Source organism: Tasmannia lanceolata, unplaced genomic scaffold, assembly GCF_043159265.1.
Source record: "Tasmannia lanceolata isolate RefF3 unplaced genomic scaffold, GAP_Taslan_0.1 ptg000004l, whole genome shotgun sequence".
Lineage (NCBI taxonomy): Eukaryota > Viridiplantae > Streptophyta > Magnoliopsida > Canellales > Winteraceae > Tasmannia > Tasmannia lanceolata.
The window spans coordinates 9,464,314-9,477,231 of record NW_027518681.1 but is presented as its reverse complement, the minus strand read 5'-3'; the positions used below and the strand labels follow the sequence as shown (position 1 = coordinate 9,477,231).

Sequence of the window (12,918 nt, the reverse complement as noted above, 5' to 3'; positions counted from 1 at the left end):
AATGTGCACAACAATATATTGACATCATTCTAATTCTTTTTTACTTCTTTTTTTATCCAAGTCTGAAATTTCTTCTCAATATTTGCACTTCGCAATTGCTAGAACAACCTCTTTCTGCTTAGAACCTTCAACTTATGCAATTCAATGTTAAGTTGCTAAGTTCCTTAAGGTGGGTAGGTTCATGTCTAGCTTTTCAATACTTTTGATGGATCTAAGGATCTTATGTGTTGCTCTGTATTGTTAATTCTGTTGGTTATCTATCTCCATTTGATTTCTACTTCTCTTATTTTAGCACTCCATTCTGAATGTTGTGAAATGAATATATTCCCCTCCACATATCAGCAGTCCCTGTTCCCTCACCGATTTGACATGCTATTTCTGTAAACAAATTCACCCAAAAATGTGGTTTCATTGTACATATTGTTGGAAATAGTAAATCAAAATTAATATTAGTATGGTTTTGTGGAAAGTCTATGTAGTCTTCTAGGTTATTTATTATGCATGGAAAATGTAAGTATTTTTGTGTAGCTAATTTATCATAGAGACAAATGTGGATTTCCTATGTAGTTGCTTAGACTTCCTAGATGACTCATGGGAACTACAACTATGGTTTAATGTATTTACTATTTTTAGGAGTCTATTGAGTCTACAAATATGGAGTAGTGTTGTAGAGATTGCAAGCTTAAGAACTTGAAGGGAAAGTTAAGAGAGAAGCTTCAAGGGTGAAGGCTTAAGGGAGAACAAGTGTAGAAATCTTTTGTAAGTTGTTTTAATATATATAAAGAGTTCTTATTTTGGTGTTATATTTCTTGTTTTTGGTGGAGCTCTACACGTCCCCTTTGCCCGTGTATCTCCAAGCCCCCTTACCTTTCTCTTTTGACTTCAACACAATATAATCGATCCATGTTTATTGGGGCCAACAAGTGGTATCAGAGCCTAGGGCGTGTTATCGTCAATCAGAATTTTCTACAAAGAGTTATTGTCAAAAGACCAGACATATGTCAAAGTTGACTGTTAATGTTCCTTCAAGTGTTTGGGTTGAAAGGATTATGGTCCATTTAAAGGTTTAACGAGGAGGTTTTGTTTAAGGTTTTTTTTTTTGGTTACAATAGAGAACGACTCTCTTCTCTATATCTATTTGTGGTATTTTCATTTGATTGGGTGGTGCAAAATTTATGGTGTGAGAAAGAGAAAGATACTCTTCTCTTATTCTCAAGATTGGAAGGACAAGTGTCCTCTTTTGTGTTCCGGGAAAGAGAACGATTTTCTCTTATTGGCCCGATGAGTGTTGGGAAAAGAACAATTTTCTTCTTTATCCCATTGGTGTTGCAAAAAGGCAACGGTTATGATGTTTGATGCACCATGATGGAAACCATTATTGTGAAAGTTTTGTTCAAAGCATTTCTAATGGAAGCTTCAGAAAAGTTGAAGTTAAAACCTCCCATTTACAGTGTTTGGAAAGAAGGACCGGATCTCAAACTTTTTTTTTCAAAGCCTCGATTGAAGTTGAAGAAAGAGATCGTGTGGCGGATTTGAAGAATCGGGTCAAGTTGCTTGATGGCGAAATTGTTATGTTGAAAATGAAGATTTCATCAAGCTCAGATGAAGATCATGTTGATGAAGACTAGAAACATTTTGGGATTTTGATTTAAGGAGGGGTGTTGGAAATAGTAAATCAAAATTAATATTAGTATGGTTTTGTGGAAAGTCTATGTAGTCTTCTAGGTTATTTATTATGCATGGAAAATGTAAGTCTTTTTGTGTAGCTAATTTATCATAGAGACAAATGTGGATTTCCTATGTAGTTGCTTAGACTTCCTAGATGACTCATGGGAACTACAACTATGGTTTAATGTATTTACTATTTTTAGGAGTCTTTTGAGTCTACATATATTGAGTAGTGTTGTAGAGATTGCAAGCTTAAGAACTTGAAGGAAAAGTTAAGAGAGAAGCTTCAAGGGTGAAGGCTTAAGGGAGAACAAGTGTAGAAATCTTTTGTAAGTTGTTTTGATCTATATAAAGAGTTCTTATTTTGGTGTTACATTTTTTATTTTTGGTGGAGCTCTACACGTGCCCTTTGGCCGTGTATCTCCAAGCCCCCTTACCTTTCTCTTTTGACCTCAACACAATATAATCGATCCATGTTTATTGGGGCCAACACATATATGAATGACATTTTCCCTAAACCATCACTATCTTTTCTTTTAATAAAAAATTTAACTCTCAGAATTTATTGCTGATAAGCCTTTGCTATGTTATGTCAGCTTCTTTTACTTAAGTAACTATTTTGTCCTTATAATGCAGGCAAGGTCAGTTCACCTAGACAAAAATCCTGGAGATCCCCAGGCAGCTCATAATTTTCAGGTAGGCACATACAGGCTGGAACAGTCACAACTTGTTATGCTATATATTCCCTCGGATATTAGATATTTTCCCCTCAAGCCTAATCTTCTCAGTCCTTACATGACCTCTATATTATCGGTTCGTATTTTTTATTTTTCAATATTGTTGTATGTGTCAAGGTACTTGGTGAGGCTTATCAAGTTCTAAGTGACCCTGGAAAACGTGAAGCATATGACAAGCATGGAAAGGCCGGTGTATCCCAGTAAGTTTACACGAACAAGCACCACCACAGTGCGAAAGGGGCACGCATGAAACACTTGTTCCTTAGATACTACGCCGTCCATTTCATTGCATCAAGTTTATCATGTTTACTGGTTAAATGTCTTTTTGTCTTTTTTTTTCTCCCATTTTTTCTAGTTTCAAATACTGGAAAGAGGAATATTAAGGCCAATATAAGAAAGGCACCTTTGCAGTTTTATGTAATACACTCAACACATTAACCAGTTCCCTAATTTCAGGGATTCTATGGTGGATCCTGTCGCAGTATTTTGAATGCTTTTTGGGAGTGAATTTTTCACCAACATGACACTACTTCAATATGCTTACCAACTCACATGAATTACTAACATCTTCATCTCCAGTAAGGATCTACCTTTATCGCTATACGATCTTCCATTCTCTTTTCAAGTTTTTGAACAAAATGACATATTAGCATATGATATAGTTTCCTAAAGATGCGCCTTGTTATACGGTTAGTGGCCCTCTCAACCATCCTACTGATGATATATCATCTCATGCGGAAAGATTGAGAAAAAAAACTAATCTCTTAAATTGAACAACTCTTACGATTGAACAATGAATGAAGAACTGCTTCATCACCTATGCTGCCTTCGTACAAGAGTTCACCACTTTCCCAGATGGATCTTCCTATTTTGGTTATGATTGCAAGTTAGCATGTTATTTGTTGCTCCCAGCAACTGAAAGCTTCTCCTCTTTGAGGGATACAGACATGCCACACTTTGGCACCAGGTTATAGATTGCCCAAGAGGAGAGGGGACTTTATAAAAAGACATGATTGGAAACTGGTCAGGACTATTCCATGCCCATACTCTTCTCTCCTACCCTTGGGATTTAGATCTCCTCTGATTTTTCTACTCATTATTCCCATTAAAGCCCTCAACCAAACCCTTTCAAACACAAAATCAAAGCCCAACCATTCAAAACCTATAAACCCTATATCAAAATATTTTGTTTCTAACAATTAATGGTTCCACCCCATTAAAACCCAAAAATTTCTAAACCCATACAAATGAAACACCTTGCAAAGCATTTCAAATGCTTCAAAACTACATACTCATGCAAATCCCTCTCACAAACTACCAAAGAGGTACTTAAAACAGCTTCAGATACGTGAGATCCAACCCATCACGAAAAAAACCCAAAATTAACAAAACCCTAGATGAAATGTTTAAAAATTACCTTTGAATAGTGGACGAAGCTGATTTCCGGCGAGAGGGGATGCTTTCCGACAAGTAGGTGGTGCGTCACCGAGATTCATGCGGACGTACGACGGTGACAAAGGTCGTTTCTCCATCGGCGGTGAGAACTCTCGTCGGAGAAGACAAAGGTAAAAAAAAATCTGTGTAAAAGGTTAAAAACGAAAGTAATAAAATAAAAACAGTGTAAAAGGTTAAAACCTAAACTAAGGGTATATTTGTCTTCATACGATTTTTCTCTCACCTCACACCCCTTTTTTATAATTTCCAAATTACTACCCTTTATTAAGAATTTCGAATAAACTTTGCATTTTTTTCATCATTTGCCCTACTAAATATGTATTGATAACAACTAATTTCAATAAAATAATAGAGATTTAGACTTGTAAGACACTATTTGAAGATTATTTTATATTTAAATATCATAATTTTCAGAAATGGTGGAAATAGTTTTAGAAATTAAGGATATACTTTTGTAAATGATGGGACGACCGTGCCAATTTGCAAATAAGAGTAGTTAAAATAAAGGGATATCGGCACTCCCATAAATAACGTATCGCATATCACGAGAGAAGGATGGGATGGACACGTTTGCTTAGTTTTTTTTTATTTTTATGATTAAGCTGGGGCTGGGCAAGACCTCCACCAGATATATTAAAAGAAAAGGAGAAATACAGAGAATGGGCCACTAAGGACCTAACTTAGCATGCTGCTACAAGCCACCGAGGACTAATGAAAAACAACAATATACAAGCTATAGGAGATCACCAATCCTAAATAGAGAAAGACATAAAAGATGATTGAGCAGACAACAAATTCACTGAGGCTTTCGAAAGTAAATCATCCCTCTCTTGTCACTTTCCAGTAATCTCAGCAAATCAGTGGGAAAATTTGAAATTGGGACGTTTTTGCCATTGCATATGTAGTCTCTTTTGGATAAGTAATCTGCTACCATATTTCCTTCTCTCAAAATCTGTGTGATTCTCCAATCTGTGTCTTTCAAATCCTTCCAAGTATTCCGGATCAATGGCAACTTTCTCCAAGGAGAGGGGGGGGCTTGGAAACTGAATTGATACAGTTGACAACAAAAGTAGAGTCTGCTCCTATCCACAGCTTTGAAATGCCTATATTTTTTGCCGCCCGAACTCCAAAGCATATTGCCTGGATTTCTAGCTCAAAGATTTCTGCACTATCAATGTTGATAGAGTAAGCAAAGATGGCCTCTCCCCCCTCCCCCCTCCCCCCTTTTGATGATTCCCCCTAACCCACGACCACAAGATAAGCTGTACTACCCCTTTTGTGCCATGTGGCATGTAGAGATTTGTTCGGTTCCACTCTTGGTTTCCTTAGCATCACTTTATATTCAGTTTTCCACTTTTGTCCGTCGGTGGGTCCCACAATCTCCACTTGTTAACTTACCAACTTCTCTGAAAGCTTAAGCTTTTGGAGAAAGGCGTTATTTATCCTTTATACTTTAACACTCTCCAGCACGTGTGGCCCACTTGGCAAACAGGTGGTACATGTGGTCCCACTTTGAGCCGACCATCGCACGTGGATTTTTGCTATCCGGGAGGTTTGAACTCAAGACCTTTGGCTCTGATACCATGTTAACTTACCAACTTCTCCGAAAGCTTAAGCTTTTGGAGAAAGGCGTTATTTATCTTTTATACTTTAACACCACTCAAGCCCAAAGGTAAGGTGGGTCCCATCATGTTTTTCATAAAGTACAATGAGGCCATTTTTTTTGGCTCTTTTTTCATATAAAATCTCTACGTATTCAATTTTCTAACAAGGCTCCGAAAGAAAATGACCGCAAACTGGGTTGTAAAACAAATTTTATGCCCCTTTTTTCACAGGGTGTAAAGTTTGAAACAAAGACCAATAGTGTAACCATGGATTTAAATTTCGGATTTCGGTTGGGACCGACACCGAAATGTAATATACCCGACACGCTAATTTATTTCGGCGAAATTTCAGAAATTTCGACTGATTTACCGAAATTTCGGTTCGTATGCCCGTCACTTGATAAAATACCACCCATGTCCCAAATTCCCAACTGTCTCTCTTCCTCTCTCTATCCCTACCACGTGGAAGAAAAGGGCAGCGTGCAAATCCCAGAGTTCAAGAGGCATGCAAGAGACATCTCTCTCTCTCTCTCTCTCTCTAGTCGTGCAAGCAAAACTTCTGGCCACCGCTACTGGCATTGCAGCTCCCGGTATTTATTATTTTTCTTCATATCTTCTTCTGTTAATTTTGGGTACTTCTTCTTCCTCTTCTTATTCTATTAATTTTTGAAAACCCCCAATTATTGAAGTCAATTTAAGATTTTGTTGCAATTTTAAGTCAGTCAACCATTAAGATGCCGGTATAGCTGCAATTCCGGTGTTTGCCGTGGCCGGGGTTTTCCTTGCACTGGAGAGAGAGAGAGAGAGAGAGAGAGAGAGAGACGCCACGTGGGGATGAATTTGCGCTAAGTGGCCAGGAAATAAAAGGAAATTTAATATTTTGCATATACCAAGATTGTGTCCACCATCATCAAGAGAGCTCCTTTCCTCCAAATTCAATGCGACCTAAGGTTGGGCTAGGAATTTGATACATTTAATGAGTTTTTACTCGGATGTGAAGTATGTAACAGAATGTGCCATGTCCATAGTTCGTCGAATGTTTATTTTTTATTTTTTTTCTAACTTGAACTTGTAGAAACAGGGTGAACCTTATCAGGAAGAAATACATTCGGTTCACATTTAGATGCTCAAGGTGCCAATATACTAGTGATATACTTGTCCTTTTGAAGTGATGTCTCTCTCTTATTATCATCCAAATACTTGAGATAATGTTGCATGAACTCCTCATGCAGCTCTTGGTTGGCAACAATGTTTATCATCTCTCTTGCTTTCTTTCTTAGTAGCTCCCCTTCTGGTTCTACCATTACATGTCGCATGGATTTGGCCACAGCTTCCCTATCAAAGGACCCATCATCATTCCTTTCCATCTCAAGGCCAATTCCCTTCTCCCACAATAGCCTAGCATTTAGCCCTTGGTCAGCCATCATGGGTAGTAGAATAAGGGCATGCCCATAATTGAGAGATTCTATGATGGAACCCCACCCAGAGTGAAACAGACATCCTCCAATGGCAGGATGAGCTAGGATCTCCAATTGGGGAATCCAACCATTGCACACAATCCCTTGACCAGCAGTTCTTTCCTCAAATCCCTCAGGCAAGAATTTCAAGTCCTTAACAATTCCTTCTGGCTTCCTCAGTGCCCATAGAAAGGGTAACTTAGAGAGCTCAATCCCAAATGCTAATTCATGCACTTGTTCTCGAGTTATTTTATACTCGCTTCCAAACCCAACAAACACCACTGATTTTGGTGTCTTTTCATCTAGCCACTCAAAAGTATCTGACCACTTTGTCTCATTCCTCTCCATAGAACTACTAGAACTCCTCTTTACTGGAGCCGGTGGAAGTAAACCAACCGGGATAACTGGCTTTTGGCAGAGTTTTTCAAGGAGGTTAACATATTCTCCTTCAAATTCTCTGCAACTTCTCACAGTGATGAAATCACAGCCTTCAATAGTCCTTCCAAAACGTTGACCGTATGACATGCTAGATTCGTCGGGGAAGTTCAAATCCCGGAAGATTTGTATGGCCTGATCGCTCCGAAAGGCGACATTTGAAGGGAAAGGGAACCAATCCGGCGCCACTCTTAAACTCTTTGGTGTCGTTCTCCTGCCGCCTGATTTTAGCTCCGCCGGAGGTCCTAAAAATGCTAGTGTAGTAGCTGAATACACACTAAAGAAAGTAGTTGCCACTCCAAATTTAGTCCCTATCTCAAGAACCCAACATGCCACAAAGTCATGGAGTATCAAATCAGGTGAGATTTGACCCACAAACCTTTCCAATGGTTCTCTCAAACCATCATATGCCTTCTTGAGGTATTGCACCTTTTCCAAAGGTAGGTCTATGGTGGCCTCTGAATTTTCTGGCAGGCCTTTGACTGAGGGCAAAGGAATCTTCACTAAGTTTATCAGGGCTGCTAAATTTGTAGGAATGGGTGGCAATCTTTGGATATTTTTTGGGGTGGAAACAAAGGAGATCATCCCACCCTTCTCTGCTAAGCTCTTGGAGAGGGGGAGAGTCAGTGTTTTGTATTTATAAGGAATTGTTCATGTCTTTGGTGCTTTGGGTGGGTATGCTGAAATAATGGGTACACCAATTAATTCCTGCCTTGTCCCCAAACTGGAAAACTGGGGTTCACTTTCTATTCATGACCAAGGACTTGAATTTTTTTTATAGAAAGTGTTCGGCAGCTTCCTTTCTTTCCAATTTTACTATTTCTAAACTAGCAAACTTTGGCATGTCTGTGTGATCCAGACTGTATCTAGAAAGCCACATGAAACTGCCACAACCCAAAACTGCAACAATCATGTCATCCTAACCATTGATGGACTTCTGTATTGGATCCTGACCATTGACTAATCTTCTTCATTTTTTTTTTAAATTTCAATTGATTGGATTGTTTGGATTACCCCACTGGGTGTTTGATTGAATTACAGCACCCTCATTTTCATGTGTTTTTAAGGGATGGGGCTCCTATTTTTACAAATGTTGCTGGTTTTGTCAATGTTAGCATAATTTATTGATTATAGTATAAGTGTATTACAACTATTTTCTTTAAAAAAAAAAAAAAAAAAACCTATTTTCTACCCCTACCCATCGAATAAATTGCTGACTCTGTCCCTGGGTGAACATTGTACGGACGGTTCATATGTTGCAAACTTGCAACCCCCACGAGGGCACAATCACTCCATTTTGCCGGGAGAACGTGATGTGCAGGAGTGAAGTCCCGTATTTTTAAGAAAGTAAAGTGGGCCCACTTCTTAGGATGATCCAAACCGTTCATTTGAAGGCCATAACGTAAAATACTAAATAGGTTGTGGAGAGAGAGAGTCAGCAATTTATTACGGTTCAGTATTTGTGCCCCACGTGGGCACAAATACAAATAGGATGATCCAAACCGTTCAGTTGTCATAACCTGTTATGGGTGATGTTATTTCAAAATATCAGGGCGCTTACGGAGAGAGGGAGAGAGAGAGTGTGTGAATTATGGGTGATGTTATTTCAAAGTATCAGGGCGCTTACAACGAGAGGGCGCTTACAGAGAGAGAGAGAGAGAGAGTGTGAATTATGGGTGATGTTATTTCAAAGTATCAGGGCGCTTACAACGAGAGGGCGCTTACAGAGAGAGAGAGAGAGAGAGAGAGAGAGAGAGGCCCTAAGTTTAGCATTCCTTTTACAATAATGAGGCATGCCAAACTCAAGGGCACCCTTGCAAAAATCAGATGACGCCCCAAGTTTAGCATTCCTCAACAACGATTTGGGAAGGGGGCGAAGGATAATTTGTCCATTTTACAAAGATGGATTACATTTTTCTTTTAGAAAATCTTTTTTAAACCATTTACCCTATGCCCACCCAGGGGCGGAGCCGCTTATGTAATAAGGGGGGCAGCTGCCCCCCATGAGTTGAAAAAAAAAAACTAAATAAAGTACATGTTTTCAAACTATTGGAAAAGTTTTTATATGCTTTTCTAGAAAACAACAGTTGAAAATTAGCTTTTCTAGAAAACAACAGTTGAAAAGTAGCAAAATATAAAAATAAAGTAGGATAATGATACTTTTCGTGGATCATGAGATTGGTTCACTTCATGAGGATAAATTCTCCGCTTTTTGACGTTTTCCTTTACCACGTCAAGGACTCAAGGGGGGTGATTTTATCCATCAAGGGGGGAAATTGGGAAAATATCACTGCCCTAAATTAAACCCTAACTTGAAATTCACACTAAAAAAATAGAGTTCTTTTTTTCTTTCTCTGGAAACTACTCGCCCCTCCCACTCCCATGGTCACATCGTCCCAACTCGGCAACTCTCAAGCAGTTCGATTCAACTTTGCCCCTCCCACTCTCATCTAAGAAGTAGAGAAGAAGAATAAGGAGGAGGAGGAGGAGGTAAGGGCAGATTTTTTTCCTTTTTCCTTTTATTTTTTGTATTTATGAAGACTAAAGCATTTGATTGATGAGATTTGCCCTAGATATTTATGATAAGACCCTAGAAATTTATGGAATCGGATGGCAGATCAATGGATGACTGATAATTTGATTACTTACATTGAAAATGATATATTTTGTAGCATTGATAATGAAACAATCATGCATTGCTTTCAGAACATGATCGACTTGTCGAGGACAACTGTAGTGAGTTTTTCATTAACAATGTAATTTTTTTTTGGATTAAATATATTATCTTATTTTGCCCCCCTTATGTATAAATCCTGGCTCCGCCACTGCGCGCACCCATCTAGAGGTCCTCAAAGTACTAACAAGCCCATTCATATAAAAAGAAGCAAGCACGAGAGCCTCTTTGGATGATGAGAAAATCAATCTTTATTTACAAATAAAATTATTTTAAATTAATCTTATACGGAAATGGGAGAATAAGGCCACTCGAAGCCATACTTATATTATTTCTAAAACTATGAACCATTAATCATATATATATAAGTAAAGCGGAATCCTCTAAGCTGTGGTGCTGCCACGTGGCAGCCCCTCCTCTATCCTGCAATCAAATACAGTTTCAATTAAAGATGTGTGCCACGTCATACAATCTCTGTATATGCATTCCACCGATTCAAATGTTGCAATTAACACCTACAATTATTTTTATTGGTAGGTTAATCAATTTCAATTATGGTTATTAAATCTCACCTCTTCGTAACCTATGGCAATGTTTCCATAAGAAAAGGATTTGTTATAAATTACACTTTGAAGAGAATAGGAAATGCTACAACGGTTCATCTCCTTGGCCGTTCAAGTTTGGTCTTCCAAGCACAATATGATTGCTTCCCACAACCTTTCCTCTTCCCTAAATGATTCGTTTCTTATTCTCTCGAGACTCACTTCCAAATCTACTTATAACCTAATTTTTGAGCTTTTTGGAACAGAAATTTCTTCTTCTTCCTTTTTTTTGAAATGGCACAGAAATTTCTTCTTATTCCTTGGAATAGAAGAATACAAGAAGGGAGTTAGATTGAAGATGCACAAGGGCTTCGAAGGGACAGTTTTCATCTTCGTTTTTATTGAAAGATGACTAAAGTCTTTCTTAGTCGGTCTTCTCGCCTTCCATCTTTGCCTCTCCCTACCACCGATATGCATCCCTTATTCCATTTCCCCCTTCTTTTGTGTTTTTATTGGGTGGATGATATTGTTTATCAGGTTTTGGGTTCTTTTTATTCGGTGCTGAATTTGGGCACAAGTTGAACTTTCTAAATTTGGGTATTTATGTTTTGGGGGTTGATCTTTAAATTGAATATATTTCCCCTTTATTTACTTTATTTTTTCTCTATCTTCTTCTGCAGTTAAGGATTTGTTTTTTCTAGCTTTTTTTTTATCTTATTAGGTGTTTCATTTGTCCAGTGCCTTCTATTTTTACCATTTATGAGTTTCACTTAGCAGTTGGATTGTGGATTCATTGGCAGGAAAAACTGAAGCCAACTTTTATCTATCACTTCCGGATCAGCTTAGGAGCGTATTGAGCTTTGAAAAAATGAACCTTGGGCCGGTTTTTCTTAATGGACCTCTTTTTCAATGAGTAAGTAGTTTTGATGAAGTTAGAGAATTACAGATAGAATGTACAACTCAATTCCAATAATAAGTGATTATTTACAAATTTGATAATGATTGCCTTTGAATCCTGGCTCAATTCCAATTGGAATTAATGGTCGAAATTAGTACTCCTTGCTATCCAAACACACAAAATGGAGTAATTCCGAACTAATTACAGATGGTCGAGTTGAAATTAGAATATGGAATCAGATTCAATAAAGATTCAGATAGTGAGTTTTTAACTCCAAGAATTTGTATTTTTCAATGGTAAACAAATCTGAAGCTTTTTCTGTAATTTTCTAACTTGATTTTCACAGGTAATTCAAGACATCCCTGAATCAAAACAACAGGATCAGAAATCTCTTACCAAATGCTTGCAAATTGTGGAGGATCTTGATGCCAAAGCTTAGGAAAATTTCTTCAAGGAAAGAGCTGAACGAATGATAGAACACCGTTCTATCAGAAGAGAAAATATAGAAGAAGATGATAGAGAAAAGGGATAGAGTGAGTTAATGATAAAGGGATTTTTTTTTTCCAAACGACTGTCTTTTCAAACAAACACGCCTCCCTAATATGGGCAATTCTTTTCTTTTTCCCTACCCCCAAATCTCACAAAATTATGTAATCTCCACTAACACCAACGATTCGTTTGCTTCTGATTTATTCTACCTACAAGTTACCTTTTTGCTTCTGTGTTTCTGACTTGATCGTCTTAATGTTTTTCTCTCATATAGGGTTTATGTTCTAGAGTTTGCTTTTCTGTTACTAACTTGGTTTATTTCCTAATGTCAGAATTACTTTTTCATTTTATTCTTCATCTATGCTTTTTTTTTTTAAATCTTACTTCCGTATTGTTTGTATTGATGCCTTTAATGTTTTTTTTCCATTCTGAGTTTTTTCATTTTGTACAAGACTCATCTCCATAGATTTGTGGTTATTGCAAGAGCAGAACGCCCCAGCTTGATTGCAGTTAGGCCGATGATAACATGGAATTGCAATTAGTGCATAATGCTGGATCACAATTTGTTGAAGATTCCTAGAAGAATGTTCCTTAGGTTTGCCTAAAATCCTCAGCAGAATATTCCACAAGTTTTCTCTTCACTTCATGTGTTCCTTTCAGTGATCAAAATGTATTTTATTTCCTCAGTCATATTCATGGTGAAATTGAATAGTTTCTACAAAATAGTGAGATATGTTTGGTTAGAACTATATTTGGTCATAATTTGGCAACTCTATTCCTAGACCAATTAAGACCCGACAACACCGATAAGAGAATGAGTGTGTCTAATAGAACAGGTAATAAATCTTTTCCAATAAATTTTTTTTTTTTAAATGGTTCCAAAAAAAAAAACACAGAATTTCACTATCCAAAAAGTTGGAAATAAATAACAAAGTAATATTGGGCTATTTTGCTGTTAA

General features: G+C 37.5%; 1 long non-coding RNA gene and 1 pseudogene across 1 annotated transcript; one reads left to right on the top strand and one right to left on the bottom strand.

Moving 5' to 3' along the window:
* Window positions 1-5,931: 5,931 nt before the first annotated feature.
* LOC143876258 (uncharacterized) lies at window positions 5,932-12,309 on the top strand. The gene is made up of 3 exons (XR_013250340.1): window positions 5,932-6,054; window positions 11,373-11,485; window positions 11,817-12,309. It is a non-coding gene; the product is annotated as an uncharacterized LOC143876258 (long non-coding RNA).
* LOC143876257 (putative UDP-rhamnose:rhamnosyltransferase 1 pseudogene) lies at window positions 6,347-8,025 on the bottom strand (annotated as a pseudogene).
* Window positions 12,310-12,918: the final 609 nt, after the last annotated feature.